Source organism: Semicossyphus pulcher, unplaced genomic scaffold, assembly GCF_022749685.1.
Source record: "Semicossyphus pulcher isolate SPU_LCO1_2020_fin unplaced genomic scaffold, fSemPul1.0.p SCAF_9, whole genome shotgun sequence".
In the NCBI taxonomy this organism is placed as follows: domain Eukaryota; kingdom Metazoa; phylum Chordata; class Actinopteri; order Labriformes; family Labridae; genus Semicossyphus; species Semicossyphus pulcher.
Genome location: NW_027211770.1, coordinates 8,573,711 through 8,593,261, shown reverse-complemented (window position 1 = coordinate 8,593,261; position 19,551 = coordinate 8,573,711). Strand labels below are relative to the sequence as shown.

Here is a 19,551-nt window from a genome sequence, read left to right as displayed (position 1 = left end):
AGAACATTATTTTTTGCCATTGATTTTTGTAATTTTAAATGATGGATTTCTATATTTTTCATGTGTTTTTTTTTCTCCATGCTGCTCACACTGGTCTGAGGTGCACAAGGCTCTTTTGAACAGGGTGATGTCATGTACATCTGAGAACAAATTAGGATCAAGCAACATTTTAATCAGATTATATATTATTATTATTATTTTATATATTAATATCTATATCATAAGAAATTTAGATATTTGTGCTCCCTTCGTTTGATAATCCTGCTGTTGTGAATTGTTGCTGGTGTAGTAAAGTGCCATGTGGTGCACCAGTTTTTCTGACCGTTGCCAATATGATAAAAGGCATCTTGTAGTCTGTTGTTGTTGTTTATAGGTTGAAAGTCAGAAGAAAAGTTTGTTTCATTTTTGTAACTGTTTTTGTAACTGTTTGTAAACTGTTTTTGTAACCTGTTGGATCAGGTGGAAGTTTGTTTTTTGGAGAGCACGTTTCAGAAACCTGCAAGAGTGGAAAGAAGGTTTTTATTTGAAGTTGCCGCTGCATTAGTTTTCAGACTTAACTTTGAATGCAGGATTTTGTCTGGTATTTTTATATTGCAATGTTGTTGCACATCAAGCATTTGGATGCTTTTTCCCAACATAGCTTTATGGTTAGCTTTTGTCATAAATATCCAGTGCTTTAAATTAAAAACAACTCACATGATCTATTGTGCTTCTGCTGTGGCTCTACGTTCCTTAAAAATGCTTTAAATAGCACTAACATAATAATCTCTTTTCGTAATTATGTGACACTAAATTTGTTTTCATAATATTTCCTGCAACATGATAGCCACGCAACATAATGCACTAATTTTTTTTTTTACTTCCTGTGTGATATAGGACCTAGTAGCTAATGAGCTCAGCCTCGTGCTATGCACCCCTCACCACATTAAAGCCCCTCCAGTCCGGGCAGTGTGTGGTCTGCCTCTCAGGGACGGCAGGGGACGCAGGAAACAAATTAGCTTTCTTGACCTTGGCCCAAGTTTCCTTTCCACCCTCCGACCCCTCCTCCTCCTCCTCCTCCTCCTCTGCCCTTCATCTGGCCACTTCAAGGGTCAGCTGCATGACAACACGCCTCCCTTGTCCTCCACAGTGGGGATATATTCAGATGAGAGGCTCATATAGGGCTGACGTGCATCGTGGGAAATGATGTTTATGAGGACAGTTTGTATATGAGGTCAACGGATGTGGTCAAAATGATTACCAGTCGGACAAACATCATATTTAAGGCAGATTTTTAAGTAAAGGACAGTTTAAATGAGAGGTTTATCATCACTTGCAGTTTAAAAAATGATACAAGGGTTAGCATAAGGTGCTAAATGAAGACAGCTAAAGTTCAGCATGGGATTGACACTGTCTAAAGGAACATTTCCTGACAACATGAAGCAGCCACACTTTCCCTCCCTCAGTCTCAAGGTCAAGATTGCTGTTCCAAACACACACACACACACACGCACACCCCGCTGACACCATAGTTAGCTTTTCTAACGTATTAATAAGTTTAAAACCTTAAAAAGAAACACACTTTTCCTGCCATGGCGGCCTCTGCCCGAGCCTAACATGACAGACCTTTGGCTATAGGAGTGAAAAGAATCCTTTCAATGATAGATATTGGATTGTGACACCAACAGGCAAATCTAATTCTCCCAGTTGACGCGAAAGCACGTCTACGAGCATCAGTGTTCAGCCTGAGAGCAAAAATAACCCGGGGTGTCCAGGGGAGGGAGGTAGCAGCACTATATTAATGCTCATGCTCTTCATTGATCTATGAGGACTCCTTAATCTCGCGGGCAGCTTCCTCCTACGTATATTTCATAATGTGATACATCGTGCATCGATAACTCTAGTAAGGGCCTATGCTTTCTCATGCTGGCTCACAGCACTTATTGATCCCAGAGTGAAGTAAACATGTCTTTAACACACGGGCCTGTCACTCCCTCGCAGATATAACTAAATTGTCAAGCCAAGGTCCTCGTTATTACACGCCCTAATGATGACAGGAATCAATATTAAACATGACAAGATATCATCTGCAAAGTTAATAAGTGTGCGCGAGGTTAAGAAAGGCCTCGCTGTGCTTGACACACACACGTTTATTGCTCACCACCACCTTAAACTCTCTGCGCCAGGGATTATTTATTTGCCGTATGATTCAACTGGTGTTCTGGGAATAGACGACAGAAAATACATACAGTAAAATGACTCAGGGGCACGGCTTTGGCAGCGGACCAAATTGACCATATCCTTATGACTAAACGGCAGCTTAAGCCAGGGCAATTTCCTCGGTGCTTTCTGCAGGCAGCCATGTAAAAATGATTATAGGTGTGAGCTCTGCGTACGAGGCTGTATGAGGCTTCATAAAAAGCTACTGGATGCTGACTGTTTTGTGAGCTTAGTCACTGTTTTTCAGGACAGATTTCTGCCTGGAATAAGACCCTGACTGGCTTTTTATAAACCTGCCTCTTTTTTTAACTAACTGGAACTTCTCATGTTGACAAAACATCTTTTCCTCCCTCTGCTAATCCAATATTTGACTCTAATAAAAGCTAATTTTCTTGTCTTTTTTCATTTGTATTGCCTGTATTTTGACACACATCATCTATTTGTTACTACATGTATGATTTGGCTCTCCTTTCAAATGGTTGTTGGAGTCTGGGACAAGTAATAGTGTTAATTTGATGCCTGCACATGCTCCAAAACACTTAAAATAAACTCAAACTTCTTTTCATTTAATCTTCTACTTCTACGTGATTTCATATATTTGTGCACCTAAAATACAAATATAAGAACACTGACATTTCTCCCCCTTGAGTGGAAGAAAAACACACCTTTCAAACCTTTGCTAAGCACCTAAAACTCTCACCTGGAAAAAGGAATAAGTAAAAAATAGGTGTTGGATGCATTAAAGGCCAATGTGTGGATGAAAGGAGCAAGTTAAATCATCTGCATGCTTGAGTCCGAGCTGATTCATGTAAACAAGCGGGTAAACCATGAGCAACCAGTTGCTGATGACACTGACGAGTGTGTGTGTGTGTTTGTGTGTGTGTGGATTCCTCTAAAGTGAGATCACATGGCCGGCAGTCTCAGTCCAGACAGTAGGAAGTGAAAGTGCCACTGCAGCCACAACACAGGTCAGATCTCAAGTCGGTTTTCCGCTGCACAGTGCAATCGCTCTTCTCGTTTTACTCACCAAACTGCGGGAGATATTTGCAGAGCAAGGGCGGAGGATGAGCCCAGGTTTTTATGATGTAACAAGAAGAACGGCGGAAGGAATCAGAAACTGTGATTATGCTCTTTTAAGTTGAGATCCAGCGAGTTGCTGTACATTGAAACCTGTTTGAAGATATTTCCTACAAAATAAAAGCACATGAACGGTGCTCTTATTCTCTTAAATGTTCAAAGATCTACTTTATCATAAATTCACTATTAATTTATTTATCAATTTTATCAATACATGGACTCAGCTTATATGAACTTATATTAAAGCGTGATTGATTTTAGCATTTGTTAAGAAAAAAAGTTTGTTCTTATTTCTCGAGTGTTATAAAAATACAAGCGCTCGGCGCTGCGCTCACTGTTGCATCAGAAGCTCTTATTCTTTTTTCCAGCCGCTTAATGAGCTGAACCCTGGAAGTGTTTTGGAGGGAGAAAAAAAAAAGGGACACACTACGGGTTACTCAGTTTGATTTTATTTTGTCATTGTGTTTGACATCAAGGGAGGGAGAGAAGAGCGAGCGCGAGCTTTGACAAAGACGGTGGCAGATGTGGAAGTGTGAAAAATAAAAGAAAGGGGGATAGCTATTTGTGTGCAATGAAGAAAGACATAAAAAACAGCCTCGCACTGAGATAGTTGCTCTAAATGAAATACCTGGAGATTGCATGTTGCTTTGCATTTGCAGGGGTATTCAATTTTAATTAGGGTTTTGGAGACATCTTTTATCAGACTGTCACTAATCTCTCTCTCTCTCTCTCTTCCTCTTTCTCTCTCAACCCCCCGCCCCCTCCCTCCCTCCCTCCCTCCTTCTCAAACACACACACACACCCTCCTCCTCTTATCCCAACATTAGAGAATGCAAACACACAGCCACAACAAAAAAAGGGCCAAAAAATGAAGGATAAAACATATTTTAAGGAAAAAAGTACAACAATTTGTCTGATTATTAAAAAGCAATGAAGTGAGGACAAAAAACATCGTCCCATTTCATTCTGGAGGAAAAACCATTACCTCCACTTTTTAATTGCGTTTCTTTGGGGCAAAGGTGATAATTAATTTTGCTCAGGGAGGCACACGTGAACCAGTAACAATAACATAAAAAATGTTAAATAGTATTCTTGCCTTCAGTCCCTGAATAGCTATTTAAATTTTAACATGGTCACTGATATTGTGGGACAGGATAAAAGGAAATAATACATGACACTCTGTTGCGTTGTTCACGGATGAATACCTGTGCTTTCTGAACTTAAAAGACTGAAGTTTTCAAATTAAAAGCCAGAGGAAAGAGAGAGGAAACACCAAAGTCCTGCTGATGTATTGTGAATTAAAAGTTGGACTATTACAGTATCACCTCCAATTCATCGATGGATAAAACGCTAAACCAGCTACAGTCTCAGAAAAGCATTAGTCATGGTTTAATTTCCTCACATTGCTTTGTTAGTTTTTCAAAATAAAACGTAATTTAATGGGATTTGCCCCTAAATGCATCCCTTGACACTGTCAGAACTATTTATCATGTTATATTTATTAAAGACATACAAGTAAAACACATTTTAACCCACACTAAAGTGCATACTTTTTAAAAAAGTGTCAACGTAGCTGTAAAACAAAAGCTATAAAACATCCCTCCCCCCTCCTCGTTTCTATCTGTGTGGTGTGCTGGTTAGCTTGTCTCCCCCTCTTCATTCCCGGCCCTCTCCCATTGTTAGTCACCTTGTTTATTGGCTGGAGCAGCCGCGGCGTACTGGACATCATCTGAAACTACAAACGACAGGATGCAATAAGCTGGAGAATAGCAGCAATCTGAGGAAAGTTCTCCATTCACCAGAGCTCCCTAACTCTCTGTCTTCTTATCCTGGGCAGAAAATAAAAAAATCAATACGGGCTCACAGGGCTTGATAAAAGTGCTGGACAGGGAGAGAAGCGAGGCTGGATATAGTAAATTAAAGTGATCAAAATTTTCCAGTCGACTCAGCCCTCAGCCTACGTAAACTAACAACCCTGTCTCCAGGACTGTCCGTCATCCCCCTCCACCCACCGTCTTCATCCCCTCCATCAACATCATTTCAATCTTTCCATTGCTCTGTTTTTCCACTCCATTCTCTTTTATAGCATTTGTTTTTCAATTATATTATATAAATCATGAATGATAAAAAAAAAGATATAGAATACAACAATAAAATATTTTCATTTGTATCGGTTTTATTGGTTAAAACACCGAAAGTTAAGTTGGAAAATCTGTGACTTTGAAAACAAGTTTCCTTTTATGCTCTAAACTGGTCAACTGCAAGCAATCAAGTCAACAACTGAACAAAGCTCTTCATGTGGTAGTGCAGGATTAGCCGCAGTGTAAGTTATGCCCTCTACGAAACTTAAGAGTTTTGTGCTTTGCTAACAGACCTTTAAAAATGCTAATGCTCTATTTCTAACATTTAAAGCCTGCAAAAGGGAAAAACTGTGAGTTTCAGGAAGCACAAAACGCTTTACGCACAACAGTGACATGTTTTCAAGTTGTGTGTTAGCACCAGTTGTCTCGTGACACAACCAGAACATGCATTGAATCATTGATATTCATTCTGTTATTGTCAAACAAGGACAAGTAAATACTAGGGCTGTCAATGAATATTCTAAATTTGAAAGTTAAACCAAATTGTAATAAAAAAAAACGGATATTCTGTTATTAAATGTTATATTTAATGTTAAAAAAATCTGCACTATATCGTGGCTGTCTCGCCAGCTCTCGCGTGTTCTTGTATGTCCGCACACGCACTCTCTTGTGTCTTTGAATGCACACAAAGTCATTGTATACGTTAATAATTAACAAATTAACTCAATAATTAGCGTGGTAATGATGGCGGAGGATTAAAATCCCAGCCTGGCCGGAGAGAGAGAGAGATTCTCACCCCCAGCATAACAGACAGGTATAGGTATGTTGATTTTCTCGCTCGGAGTGCTGAATGTCCATTCTACCGTAAATAAATTATTTTATGTGTTTATTTTGCAAGCTGTAGGAAGCCGATGTTGATCTTTTAAAAGGCATGTTTATGTTTAAATAAATATATCTTTGCACTTAAGTTTGTCTCCCAGTTTTGGCAGCACTAGTAAATACATAATTTAGCTTTCTTTAAGCTCTGTTTTGGTCTCCACCACCTCCCGCTGGATATTTGTCTTTTTAGCTGCTAAATGATGCTATTATGCTTGCTAGCTAGTTGCTAGCATTGTCCACTTGTTTGGAGATGTAGGTTGTGTAAAGTAGGTTTATCCTTTAGCCTTTTCATGGTAAACAACTGCCTTCTTCAGCTCAACACAAAGTTGCAATATCAAAAACGATATCCTCAAAGAAGCTAAAGCTAAAACAAGCTAAAGCTCTTTACTGCTGATGAGAGTCAGGAGAGAACACTCTTTAGGTTGGTGACTTCAAGCTAACGCTTTTTCCATTAAATTGTACTTTTCCCTTTGCTAATACTGAAATATTAATCAGTGTGGCTTCAGGTATAAATAAATGGGGCTAATTACAAACTGGTAGTTAAGATAACTGGTAGCCTCACTTTGATAGCAGAGGCAGGGCTAATGCTAGTGCTCCTCAAAATTAAGAGCATAAATCTTGTGGCTTCTCATGAAAGTTAGTGTGTTGCTGCCTTTCCACACTCCTCTAAGGAATATAAATGCTTTTATTCCACCTTTCACTCCTTCTATATAAAACACTTGTTGCCTGTTGTCCCACATAGAAATGCAGCTGACATCATTGCACAAACTCATCATTTGCCACCTTAATAATGTCTCAAAATAAATACTGTAATTTAATGTTGTACACACAGTAATTATTGGGCGTTAGAAATGCTTTTTAAACGTTACCCAGGAGACAAATTGAAAGATTATCACAGCTACTGCACTGCAAAACATGGCCTCACCTACACTATAAGCAGCACGTCAGACCACACATACTAATTCAATTACAGTAATGCCGGCAGCAGCTAACACAAACCCCATGCCAGCCCTGCACCGGGCCCCATTGGCACCTTGTCCACCTAACTGTAAGAAGGGATTAATAAGGATTGGCCAATCCAGTCCGGTCTCATGGTGTGTGAGCTTTACTGCAGAGCTAAGCTGATATGCCAGCTCAACACTGATAACTGCAATTTGATGGCTGTGCTGTAATGAGCGGAGAAATGTTCCTACCATTTAGCTTCGAAACATTTCTCATATCAAAATTAATATGTTGGTAAAAGGATTTGAGATGATTTCCACTGCAGTTTATTGGAATTTATAGCATAATTCATCTGTTTTATCGCTGACTAGAGCTTTAACGACACGTACCACACTCAATAATCACAAAAATGTATATTTATTTAGATGATGTGTTTACTTTAGATATATAGGTCACTGACGAGATTCACTTGTGCTAAGGTGTGGAAAATACTACGCAAACACCAACAACTGCCACCCAAGTTACCTCGGCCGACCTTCTCGTGTGTTTACCAGTGTGTGACTTCCTGTACGTGCCAATGTGACAGTGTGAGTCGGGGATCAGCTCAAAAGACACACTAACCACTCAGGCCAGCACTTGCTGTGGCCTTATATCCTGTTGACCCGGGTTAGACGGCAGACAGCCTTGGGACACTTAAATCCAGCCACAACCCTGAACACGCACATGTCCTGTTAGCTCACATCAAAGCTGGGCTTTTTTTTAGCGACCTGGGACCCACCGCGGCCTTCAGCCAAAAGCCTGCACAGTCCCCTTGTTCTCCTCTTAAACAGTGCGAATAGTGCAACATTATAGTAAAAAGACATAAGCAATAGAATGGGGCAATGTTGAATTAGTGCGGCTGTGATCCATCATTCTAATTTAAAGTATGATTACTTTAAGCTTGTACGCTAACATAGCGGCCAAACCTTTGACTGTATCTGTGTTCTACAATGTATCTATAAACAATCTGAAATATAATTATGTAAGTCTCTAAATAGACAGAGACTTAAACAACATATTAGCTGCTTTAAATTTCCATGGATTGCTTATTTGGGCAGCACAGGAACCTTGGATGACAACAGATTACAAGATTAGCACAGAATCCTGTTTATCTATGTGTCTTATTAATCTTGTGTTAGCCATGCAGATCCTGATGGTCAAACTCTGCCTGTCGGTTCCTATATTTATCTATTTTAATCTCTTTATAAAGCAAAAGGATCCCAATTAGAACAGCCATAAGAGTCAATCCAATTGAAAAACAGTTGGCAGTCCAGTGTTTAACACTTAAAACCTTAAGAAAAGCTTACAGAGGAGCCATCGCGTGCATATTAGAGATGCAATGACTTTAATGCATCACTCTCAAAGTATTTGCCTAAGTGTTCCTGTCAGAGTTGTGCAGCGGCCAGATAATTGCAGGTCTTTACTGTACGCTGCAGGGTGGCGCGGGGGAGTAAGCCAAAAAGCGTCCGTCCAAAGTGACGAGCCCGTAATCCAACACATGATGTTCGTCTGTGATCTTCTGTATGCACCATCTGCTGCAGGTGCTTCTGAAGCTTATAGCTCATGCCTGTGCAGCATGATCGATGAGTCCGCTGGCATGTAAACACACACATCCGTACCTCCCCTATGCATTGCACACACACACACGCACACACAAACACAAGCTTGATTTTGAAGGGTCCTTAATCACAACTAAGCAATTGACTGATCAATGACAGATATGAGGAACAACTGTGGAATGCTAACAGGCCCGCATTCGCTTTTATCTCTTTCTTTTTGCTTTGGCCCATTTTTTATCACGGATTATATTTCTCTCAGTGTTAACAGGCTCCGAGCCCCGCCGAGGTATTAATTAAAATCTAAATACTAAATATTGATTGATACGTTATCAGGGCATAGCAGTTGGTCCGCAGGCTATTGATCCAGCCTGTGATTTATTATCATATTTAAGAAAAATCATTTTGCGTGATTATACGAGGTAATGGATTTTTAGCGAGGGGTGTAATTCTTTTTTCTTTTTGTATCGCGTTTGTTATGTGGAAGGTGGACCAGATTTCTCAATTGCATTCGGAGATCACTGATATCCTTGGTGCTGCACCCCCCTCCAGCCCCCACCCTCTCGTCTCCAGGCCGGCGTGGCCTGCGAGGGGCTAAAGCTTGTGTAAGAGAACGATCCCCGCTCTTGTCATTGGGAATAATGGGTATTGGGATTACCTCTTTAATCACAACAAAGATTAACAGATGGTATGAGAACAGTTATTAGCAAACATCTTGCACTCATCAAATCAATAAGATGATTTGTAATCAGGCTGTCGGTGCGAGTGAAAAGGGAGCCGGGGCTGTTCCCGGTGAAAGATCCTGGCAATCAGAGGCTACTGTGTAGCAATTACCTCTCCACAAAATAGGTGCTCTTCCTTCTCCGGCTGGCAGTCCTCCAAAACACACGGCAGACTGATAGCAACATAGGGCATTAACACGGCAAAACACAAAACACTGCATGGGTAACCTTGTATTTGATCAGGTGTTAGGTTGCTCCGTGATTTCATTTCACTTTGTGCCTTTTAATTTGGTGGATCTCGCCGTGTACTTGAGGGAAAAAATCTAAATGTTTACACACGCTGTCTCTCACTACAAAAGGCCGTGTAGCTCATTAGCGGGTTACCATAAATAAGTCAGTGTAAGGGACAAAGGAGGAAGAGCGTAGAAACTATACAGAGAAGGTTTCGCTGTGCAAATATTTCCCCCTGGAGACGGCGACAGAGCGAGAGAGAGAAAAAGGCTGAAGGACTGTGGACATACCGCTGCATCCAGTACTGTAAATCTGCGTGTAGCTGAAGCCAGCTCTCACCCCCACAGAGATCCAATCCTATGGCTCTCCGTCTAAAATGTCTGCTCACAATGTGCTCACAAAATCGTCACTTTATCCTGCACGCAAAATTCTATTAGAAGAGTTTTGTCTGTTTTTCCGAGTTCTATTAAATGTGTGTTTTATCTGCAGAATTGTCCTGTGAAAAAATGTTTATTTTATTAGCATTTTTTTTTTTTACAATCATGCACCAAGCATACTCCTTTTTGATTTCACCACGAAATAAGTCAGAATTAGCCTTTTTTTGTTCCAGACACCGAATTTGAAGTATCAGTTTAGCTCTAATTGATGCCATTAAACCTTGCAGGCCTTTCGCAATCGACCTCACCTTGTTTGTATTGTTGCATCTTTGTAGGGGGATCAAACTGATGATAGATAAAGTTAGCTGAAAGGAAGCTGTCGTTTTTCGGAGCAAAATGCCAAAACACGCGATTCTGCCCTCAGCGAGGCGCTGCGTTTCTTAAAGCTTGGCTGCCTTTAAATATCCGAGGAACCTTGCGCGGAGACTCGTCATTGTCTCGATCTTTTTACTTTCTTTCTTTTATCTCATTTTGGATGGCGCAAAGCATTCACCAACATGCTTTGCACACACACACACACACACACACACACACACTTCTAATGCTAATCCAATTACAACACGGAACATGCAACAGATGCTATTTACTGTAAAACTATCAGTATGCTAAATTTCACAAGCTTTGGGTCTATCTGTGCCTCCAGTCTTATCACACACACCTTAAACACACTCACCTCTGCTCTGTCAGTGCAGCAGTGTAGATATGCACTTACCAGGATTAAGCAAGGCAAATGGTGCCAAAACAATGACAGTATGAAGTAACTGATGCTGTTTAAAAATTCAAAGGCCTCTATTGAACAGACAGTGTGGCACACATATCAGCGGGCCACAGATCCCTGCAGCACACTGCTCGAGCTGCTCTCAGGCACATGAGAGTCGCCATGGACGCCCATGCAAACACAGAGGAAGGACAATTTTCTGACTCTTAATTACACTGATAAAAAGAATAATCAGATTATAACATTGTTATAAATCAGATATTAATTAAAGGCACATTCCACCTGTGTTTCCACCTTAGATATTTCACTGAACACACACACACACACACACATGCATGCTTACAAACCCATAACTGCAGACACACAGGCACCTCTCCCCTCCAACACACACACAAATACACACACACACACGCACGCACACACAGCCACATTCACTTGTCGAGTGGCTAATATCTTCCCAAGGTCAAACCTGACAAGGAATTCCAATGAGATTAAGTGTCATCAGCGCGACTTTAGCCCCTTTCTGCTCATTGTTCTTGTAAATGGCATTAGAGCCACAGATGACCAAGGCCTCGGAGAAGTGAGACACCTTCCCTTCCTGTGTGCAGCAAGTTGATGTGAGAGACGTTTGATACAAGGCCTCAAATTCAGACATTATCGTGGGATTATGTTCTTACATGTATCTTTATATCGGAGGGTTAGGCCTGTGTATTAGTCTGCAAGTTAAATTGTTTGATACAATATGAGTCGACAGTTTTGTTTTCGCTGCTGACTGCTACTTTTTTTTCCCATAAAAAGTGTTAATTCTTTATTTATTGCATTCATACATTCTTGTGTTTTACTGCAACACATTAAGTGTGATAGAGTGTCAGCTATTTCAGCATTTGGGGGTTCCTGTAGGAGTTTTAGGGAAACAGAAAGAACAGAAATGTGGACCGTTAAATAACATTTGGAGTCTTAGTATTAGAATAAACTTTATGTACCATAAATGCTTATTTCCAGAGTAAATGTACATCTTTTTTCTCTTATTACATGTGTTCATATGTCCATATATTTGGCATTCTGTTGGCGGGTTTCTGCAGATAATCAGAGGCTGTTTTGTTTGTATTCTCTTCTGCTGAAGCAGCCTTGTCAACGTGTCAGCCAGCATTCTGTGTTCTGCCTTTCACACTGAATTTGACACATAGTCCTTCCGTGGCAGCAATGACCATTTTGTCATCTCCTCTCGAGTGCCAACTCGATGTCCAATTACAACCCGGCTACTAATTTAATTACAGTAGCAGAAGAAATAGGTTGATTCAATTCATTTCAATTAGGTCTGATTGGAGCAGTCAGATCACATTTTACTCATCTCAGGTGTACGAACTGCCCGTCACATTTTATATCAGCCGGCCTCGTTCGAAGCAGGTCACGATATGGTAAGTGAACATGTTTGTGTGACTTCACAATTCAGGTATCACACACATTCAAAAGCCTCGTAATGTGTGACAAACGTGAGAGTAAAACACTCCTCTTTCAGGGCAGGATCACAGCCAGTTAGCACTTAGTCGAGTCCCGGCTACAATAGTCATTACTAATGCATGATGTCCACAATTATGTATCAAATTGTGTGTGCATGCGTGTGCGTGTTTAACAAATCCAACTAAAGGACGTGCAGCACAGAGCAGAGCTTACAACACGTCACGAAGGAAAGAAATACATAAATCCAGTCGGTCAGTCAGACAGAGAGCAGTTGTAGTTTCACTCAGTGTCTATTAATAACACACACGCACACACACACACACACACACACACACACGCACACACACACACACACTGTGAGTTCTCCTGAAGAGTTTTATCAACACGTTAATGAAATAAACTCTTAATGTAAGGTTAACGCTAAAAAGTAAACGCCACCACTGTGACCTCTGATCCAATTTAAAACAATAAACTATCCCTTTCTTACATTAGGAGGAGAGACTTTCACAATAAAAGCACTCTCTGTTATTCCAAATTTAGAGACACCTACTGAGTAAAAGTAGCCTGTGCAACCAGAACACTTATAATAATCCTGTAATATGGTTTCAGATATTTCTATGGAATGTATAAGTTCATAAAAAAGACATAAATAATATTCTAAAAATAGTAAAATGAGAGATAAGCAGAGAATAAAATTCTTTCAAACTCACTACTGAGCACCTCTGACACAGTGCAAACCTCTATAGGAACATCATCTAACTATCACAGTGACGCTTAAGCCATGCGTCATAATAATGCCACAATAACAAGTGTCCTTAATCCAAACGTTCACAATAAAACTATAGATAGTATCGGCTTCACGAAGTGTAATAATAGTTGCCACAGACAGAGTGTAATAGTCACAAGAAAGAAAGCAATTCAAGTTAAACCCAATACTGAGTCATAATCCAACAGGGATATAGCAGGAAGGGGAAACTGTTATTACATCAGCAAATAGCAAAAAAAAAAGTTACATCTGCTCTGTGATTGGTTCAGATAGAAGCCTCAGCAGTATGCCATAGGCTGCCATAGGCTGCTACAGTAGCCTGCGGTGTGTGTGTATAAACGCGTGTTGGCACCAGTTGCGGCGGCGCAAAGACGTCTGATTGGACACTGACGCAGGGGGACGCAGATATTCATACGGCTACTTCAGCTGTCTAATCACATGCACTACAATCTCAACAACAGATACAACACGCCGTGCTCTAACGTCCTCGCATTTCAACACAGTCTAAGGAAGACACGCTTTATACTGAAGCACAGCCACAAATAAAAGAATAAATCACAACAGCGAGCGTCATTTACCTCCTCGCGTCTCCCGCACACGGTCCGGCCTCCCCCTGCGCGGTCTCCGCAGTGAAAGACAGATCCCCTCACAGCAGACTGCAGAGTGTGAGAGGAGCAGCAGAGGAGTTCTTACACAAGTCAGCCGGTGCACTTTATGGTGCAGAGAGGGCCAGCATAGAAGCCAAGTAGCCTTTTTCTTACCTTGCGACACAGATCCAGAGGGGGTGAAATGGGTAAAAATGGTTGTTTGGGTGATTACACGTTTCTCCTCTCCTCTCCCTCCCTCCTTTCTTCCTCCATCCCTCGTGCCCCCACACTCCCCCCCTCCCCACACCACCCTTCTCCTCCACCAGCAGCGCTCTCCCCTCTCCTGTCTCGGTGAATAGGGAGAGTGGCCCCGGTGTAATAGCCGCTGTGGGGCTCCAGTATGCAGCAACACAGCCGGTTCTTTAGGGTTAAAAGATCCCTCTGAGGCGCATCCGGCGTCAGCTCATAAAACAAAGGTATATGTTTTACATCTTCACTGCAATCAATTAAAGAGACATTCATTTAGGATTATTTGGTATTTGACTTTTTAAAATGTATAATATTTTAATAGTTATACTGTCGTATCGCTGTCAGAAAATGATGGGATTAGTTTAGAGATGGGATTGCAGATTACGCATCGCGTAAAATCAGATTTTTGTCAAACCAAAATTTCCCACTAAATTAATTACTTTCCCAGAAGTCCAAGCTGTTCAATCCTGGTCCCACTGGATCTTCCCACCTCCCTCCTCCTCTCCCTGTTTGTGCGTGTGTGTGTGTGTGTGTCTATACCGGATTAAATGGCACCTCTTCTTAAATGGCACCTTGCCTCGTTTCCCCTCTCCTTTCATCATCAGCAAAATAAAGATTAGGCCTACAGAGGAGATTGTAAAGGCTCGCCTTTAGAGGCGCACGGATCTTCATTCCTCCGCCTTTGTGATGATATTGATGATGATGATGGCCAAGTGGACAGTTTGATTTTTGTGTGGCGAGCTAGTTATAAAGAATCAATATTATATCAAGGGGGTAACTTTGGTGATAAAGGACTTCAGCCACTCTGGCTATTCATCATAAGTCTGTAGCAAGCAGATAGGTCAAAAGAAATTATATTGCTCTAAAGAGTGTGTCTCCTTATCTCTCAGCACCAGGGGAGTGGAGGACACGCCGATCGATACAGTAGCTGCCGTATACTCCTTGCAATTATCAATAGCTGATTTTGTCTTCCTGGGGCTGCATCTATTAATACCAGATAATAACAGCCGTTTGGACATAACTTCCAGGGGGATGATGAAGGTAGAAGAAGAAGAAGAAGAAGAAGAAGAAGGGGCAAAAAAAGAAAGTTTGCTCGCAGGACGACCTTGTTGTCAACAGATTTGTCTCTCATATGAGGTGGACACAGGGGAATAGACAAGTCAAACAGACGCGAGGGAGAGGGAGGGGGAAGCTCTAACTGAGCCCACCCCCCCAAATGAAAAAATCCCAGGATCCACAGCTACAGTAAAATGGTTTCTCATTCTTTTAGAATTGTATATGTTTTATATTCAGGAACAACTGAATGCAATACACACGATATCATATTTTCTGTATGAGTTGTAATAACTCATAATAATGTAACACGATTTATAATTTTAAAGAGACCATCTTACAACAGATGATAGAGTTTGTTACACGAAAAAAAAAGGCGAAACGTTTATAAATCGTGTTTATCGGTTAATTTTACGCACGTTGTGCCTTTTACTTCTTCCCACTCGGCCTCGCACATCCTAATCCTTCCGATCCTCCCCCCATTAATGTGACCCCAAGCTTCCGCAGGATTTTAATGCAAATAGAAATTTGCTAAGTAAAGGGCCAGTGTGTTTATTCGGCACCACAATGAGCTGGCATCAACGCGCAACATCGTTTCTCTTTCCACTTGTTTTAATTTTACGCATTTGTAAGGATGGGGAGGAAAAAACAAGCTCACATAAATTGTAATCTGTTTGTATAATGTTTTAAGTAGGCCATACAATCTTACAAAATCATTAAAAATAATATTTTATTTTTACAGTAAACACTAATATGTGATGTGATTACTGTCAGCAAAAGACAGACTTCATTTCCAATGGTTTCCACCGTGCGTAAAATGGTTATAAAATACAAATAAACTTAAAATAAAGCTTGGCGCTCGTGATTTAAAGCCTTCCGTGGAATCACAAAATCGCCGCTCTCATAAAAGAAAAACACTGTGTGAGATAAATATGACACTCTGTCCCTAACAGACGGCGGCGGGTGAGAGCTGGGAGATATTATATGATGGGAGGTCAGATCTGGGTGTTCACATGGAGTCTGAGGACCATCCATTGAACAGTAACGTGGTGGTACATCCTAGTGGTGGCTGAAAGCAATGGGCTGAACCTCTGCTTGGGGGTTAACTCTCACACACAGCGCAGTCCCCCACACACACGGAGCCATGCCCAACACCGAGAGACCGACAGCGCTCGTGGGCTGCCAGAAGATAACTTCAAAGTTGTGAGCGCGCGAGCCGACCGGAAGAGAAGACACTGATTGGCTCTTTTACTCGGAGAACAAGCGGTGTTTGAATGTTTGGCCACAAAATATCCAGAAAAGCCACTTTTGGAGAGCGCGCCCAGGCGTACGGCGCAACCGGGAGGTAAAACACGGCGAGAGGAGGAGGAGGAGGAGGACGAGGGGAAGTTCATCGCGATCAGAAGCCGTGAAGCGACTTGTCTTTTGCAGGACAAATGACTTTTTGATCACAATGACTTTGTTGTTGTAACTGAGAGGAGGACTGTTGCTAATCGTGGCACCGCTTTCTCGGAAGACGCGCGTTAAAGTTTGGAGAGCGGAGCTGCGCCATTAGAAAAAAGCAGTGGTAACAAATAACTGCTTTTGTCAAGAACTTAACTCGTCCTGTCCACTTTCAGGTCATCGATGTCCGTGTTTAAGTCAACCGGAAGCTACTTTACAAAAAGAGAGACCACTTTACAGCCCTGAAACATCCCAGAGACTGTAAACACCGCTTCATTTGAGTCCAATTCTGAAGGAAGTGCGTGCAGCTTCGGCACACAAAAAGTTACCGAAAGTGCGAGAAGTGAGCCCAGCTCTCCTGACAGACTTTAAGAGAAGACGCTCTCTGAAGCTGTGAGCTTACGGCGGGATGGCAAAGGTCAGAGTGATGAAGATGAGAGATACTTTGGGAAGAAACGCGGCGGTGAATCCTCAGCGCCTGTGAGTCGGTGCGCTTGCTGAAAGGAGGGTAAAAAAGAGGCTGACGTCCCTGTTGAAGACCCCCCGCCCGCCCCGTGAGCCGGGCATAACAAGAGATTTGGTGTGTTGTGTTGTGTTGTTGGGGGAGGCTGGATAGTAAAGAGAAAAGAGACGGATAAAGTCTGAGAGTGAAGCGGCTAATTGCTCAGTCCGTCCCTCATTACCATATCCAATGCGCGTCCGCTGGACTCCAGCCAATCCTCCCCACCTTCACACGGTGCCATTAATCGCGAGGCATTATTCACTATCATAATTATTATACCGACATGCGCAATCCAACGCACAGCAACAGCAGCGGCAGCAGCGACACCGGCTAATTTCACATTTTTCCTCCTCTCTGCGCTCCCAGACTGTTTGCGAACTTTTTCTGTGTTGATCCATTCGCTCTTCGCTGATGTATCTGCTAAACGCAGAGACATCACGGAGCGCAAAAGCAGAAGCATCGCCAGCACTGACGCCAGCAGCATGTCCCGACGCAAGCAAGCCAAGCCGCAGCACCTCAAGTCGGACGAGGATCCCGCACTAGCCGGGGTGGTTTCCGAGCACGGTGAGTGGATCAGCTGAGACAACTTTCCCCTCACAGCTCTTCACTGTGCAGTTGTTGTTTCTTCACTTTACTCCCTGTTAGGAGCTTTTCAACTCATTTCTTTAAGTTTGATCTTAAATGAAAAGTGTTGTGGCTCTATTTGTATTTTTGCTGGATTTCTAATGCGATACATTTATTCTACACAGACGCAGGCATTTGAATTGTACCCATTATGATAGGCTACTGTTATAAAGTCAGAAATGTCTCCGCAGCAGACAGAGGAGTGTGCGGTCCCCGTTAAAGAACTTAAGTGTTTGTTTTATCCTCAAACATCAGTCCAACCTGCAGCTCGCCCAGGCTGCATCCCAGCACCGGCTGTTCGCTGATAAATGACTTTTAAGATGAATGTAACTAATGCATACATTCATTTACAACAGTTTACACTTAGAGCATTTATATAATGTGCTGGAGGCCTTTCTGAAAGACATGTTTAGAAATAGAATTGATTTAATACTTTCCTACATGTCAAATATCGGAGCTGATTTTTTAAATATGTCCTTTTAAATCTTATACAGTTTGTACGTATGCGCGCGCACTAAAATACACTCGCAAGCGTCCATACACACATTATTTTTTAAAAAGTTGGAAAATATAAAACATGATCTCTTGGAGGTGTAAAATCTTTGGTTCGGCGGAAATAGAAATACATCATTTAGGCCTAACTCACATATCTTTAAATTATATAAAATAATAAAAACAAACGTTACATTTTATTTTCAGTTTTTATTTCGCTTTAGTGTCTTTTGTCCCCGAGCGCCTGTCTGGCTCTCCGAGGAGCAAACTGCGGATTCTGTTGCAGGTCGAAGCCTTGTTTTGTTATGGAAATGTTTTTTGTTTACCCCCCTCACATAAATTTAGCACACTTGATTTGTTCCCTTTTGCTCACAATGTCGACAACATCGGTTAACAGAGCTCGTCGTCGCCATGTGGAAAAGAAAAAGGCTCATTCATGTTCTCTCTCTTTTTTCATTCTGTACTCAAACCTCCTGCGCAGTAAAAGCACCATTACAGAGTTAAAGTCACATCTTATGCAAAGGCAGGAATTATAGGAACAACATGACAACTGTGGGAATATATCTATATCATATTGTAAATCATTGTTTTTAAATTGACGTTTCTTTTGAATTATTCAAATATTATAATAGTATGAATGTATTTTATTTGGCATATTGTGATAGAAGAAAATCATATTTTATCAATGAAGAGTAATATCTATTTATCCAGCCTTTAACTTCACCTCAAACAAACAACAACAATTCAGTTTTTACTACTAAAATCAGATTTTTTCCTGATCTTTACAATGAAAGTTGAATTTCTTTCTAGGCTTTCTAAAGCTGGCAACAAATCACTGCTTGTATTTATATCTCACTATAAGCTAATGTTGGCCAACACACACACACAGTCTCACACACACACTTTGCAGGGCTTCTTTACAATAGAAGTGTGTGATGTAATCTCTGGGGAGCAGCTCTCTTTGCATGGGGAAATGTGTGTGAGGTGGGAATCACGCTGATGTCTCTCGGCTCTTTTGTCCCGATTGCTCTTTAGGTTTTAAGTCGTTTTATATTTTAACACAATTTAAATGTTAGGATGTCATCTTTCCCAGGCTTTGGTCAGAGATACGAAGCGTCCATCAGGTTTCTCTCCTGTAGGATCATGGAGTGTAAAGTGAACTTCCTGTTTTAAAATGTAATGCAGGAATAATTCACTTTTTAAATTAAATAAGACCATCTAAAGACAGATCAGAAAACAGGAAATAAGTGCAGAATCAGAGAAAAATCCAGACACTCTTTTCCTCTATTCTGCTCTCAGGTTTAACACAAACCTTACTGCATGCATGTGTATCTTTAAAATAAAAACACACTCACACAGAGAGTGTGTTGTGGGTAACCTATAGTATCTACGCCATTGTGCCTGAGACTGGAAGTGGCCGTGGAATGTTCCTCGCTGTAGCACCACCATACAGCCTCGCTTGTTTTCAGGACAGACGTCGCACTGAAACAATC

At 41.4% G+C, this 19,551-nt stretch overlaps 1 long non-coding RNA gene across 2 annotated transcripts in view; it reads right to left on the bottom strand.

Moving 5' to 3' along the window:
- Window positions 1-13,952, bottom strand: part of LOC138583594 (uncharacterized) — a 61,568-nt gene extending 47,616 nt beyond the window's left edge. Inside the window, exons 1-2 of one of the 2 annotated variants that reach the window (XR_011305428.1) lie at window positions 13,870-13,937; window positions 13,687-13,764 (exon numbers count right to left, since the gene is read on the bottom strand). This is a non-coding gene — a long non-coding RNA (uncharacterized lncRNA). Of the gene's footprint in view, window positions 1-13,686; window positions 13,765-13,869 lie in introns of both variants that reach the window. The other variant, XR_011305429.1, reaches the window with a different exon arrangement.
- Window positions 13,953-19,551: the final 5,599 nt, after the last annotated feature.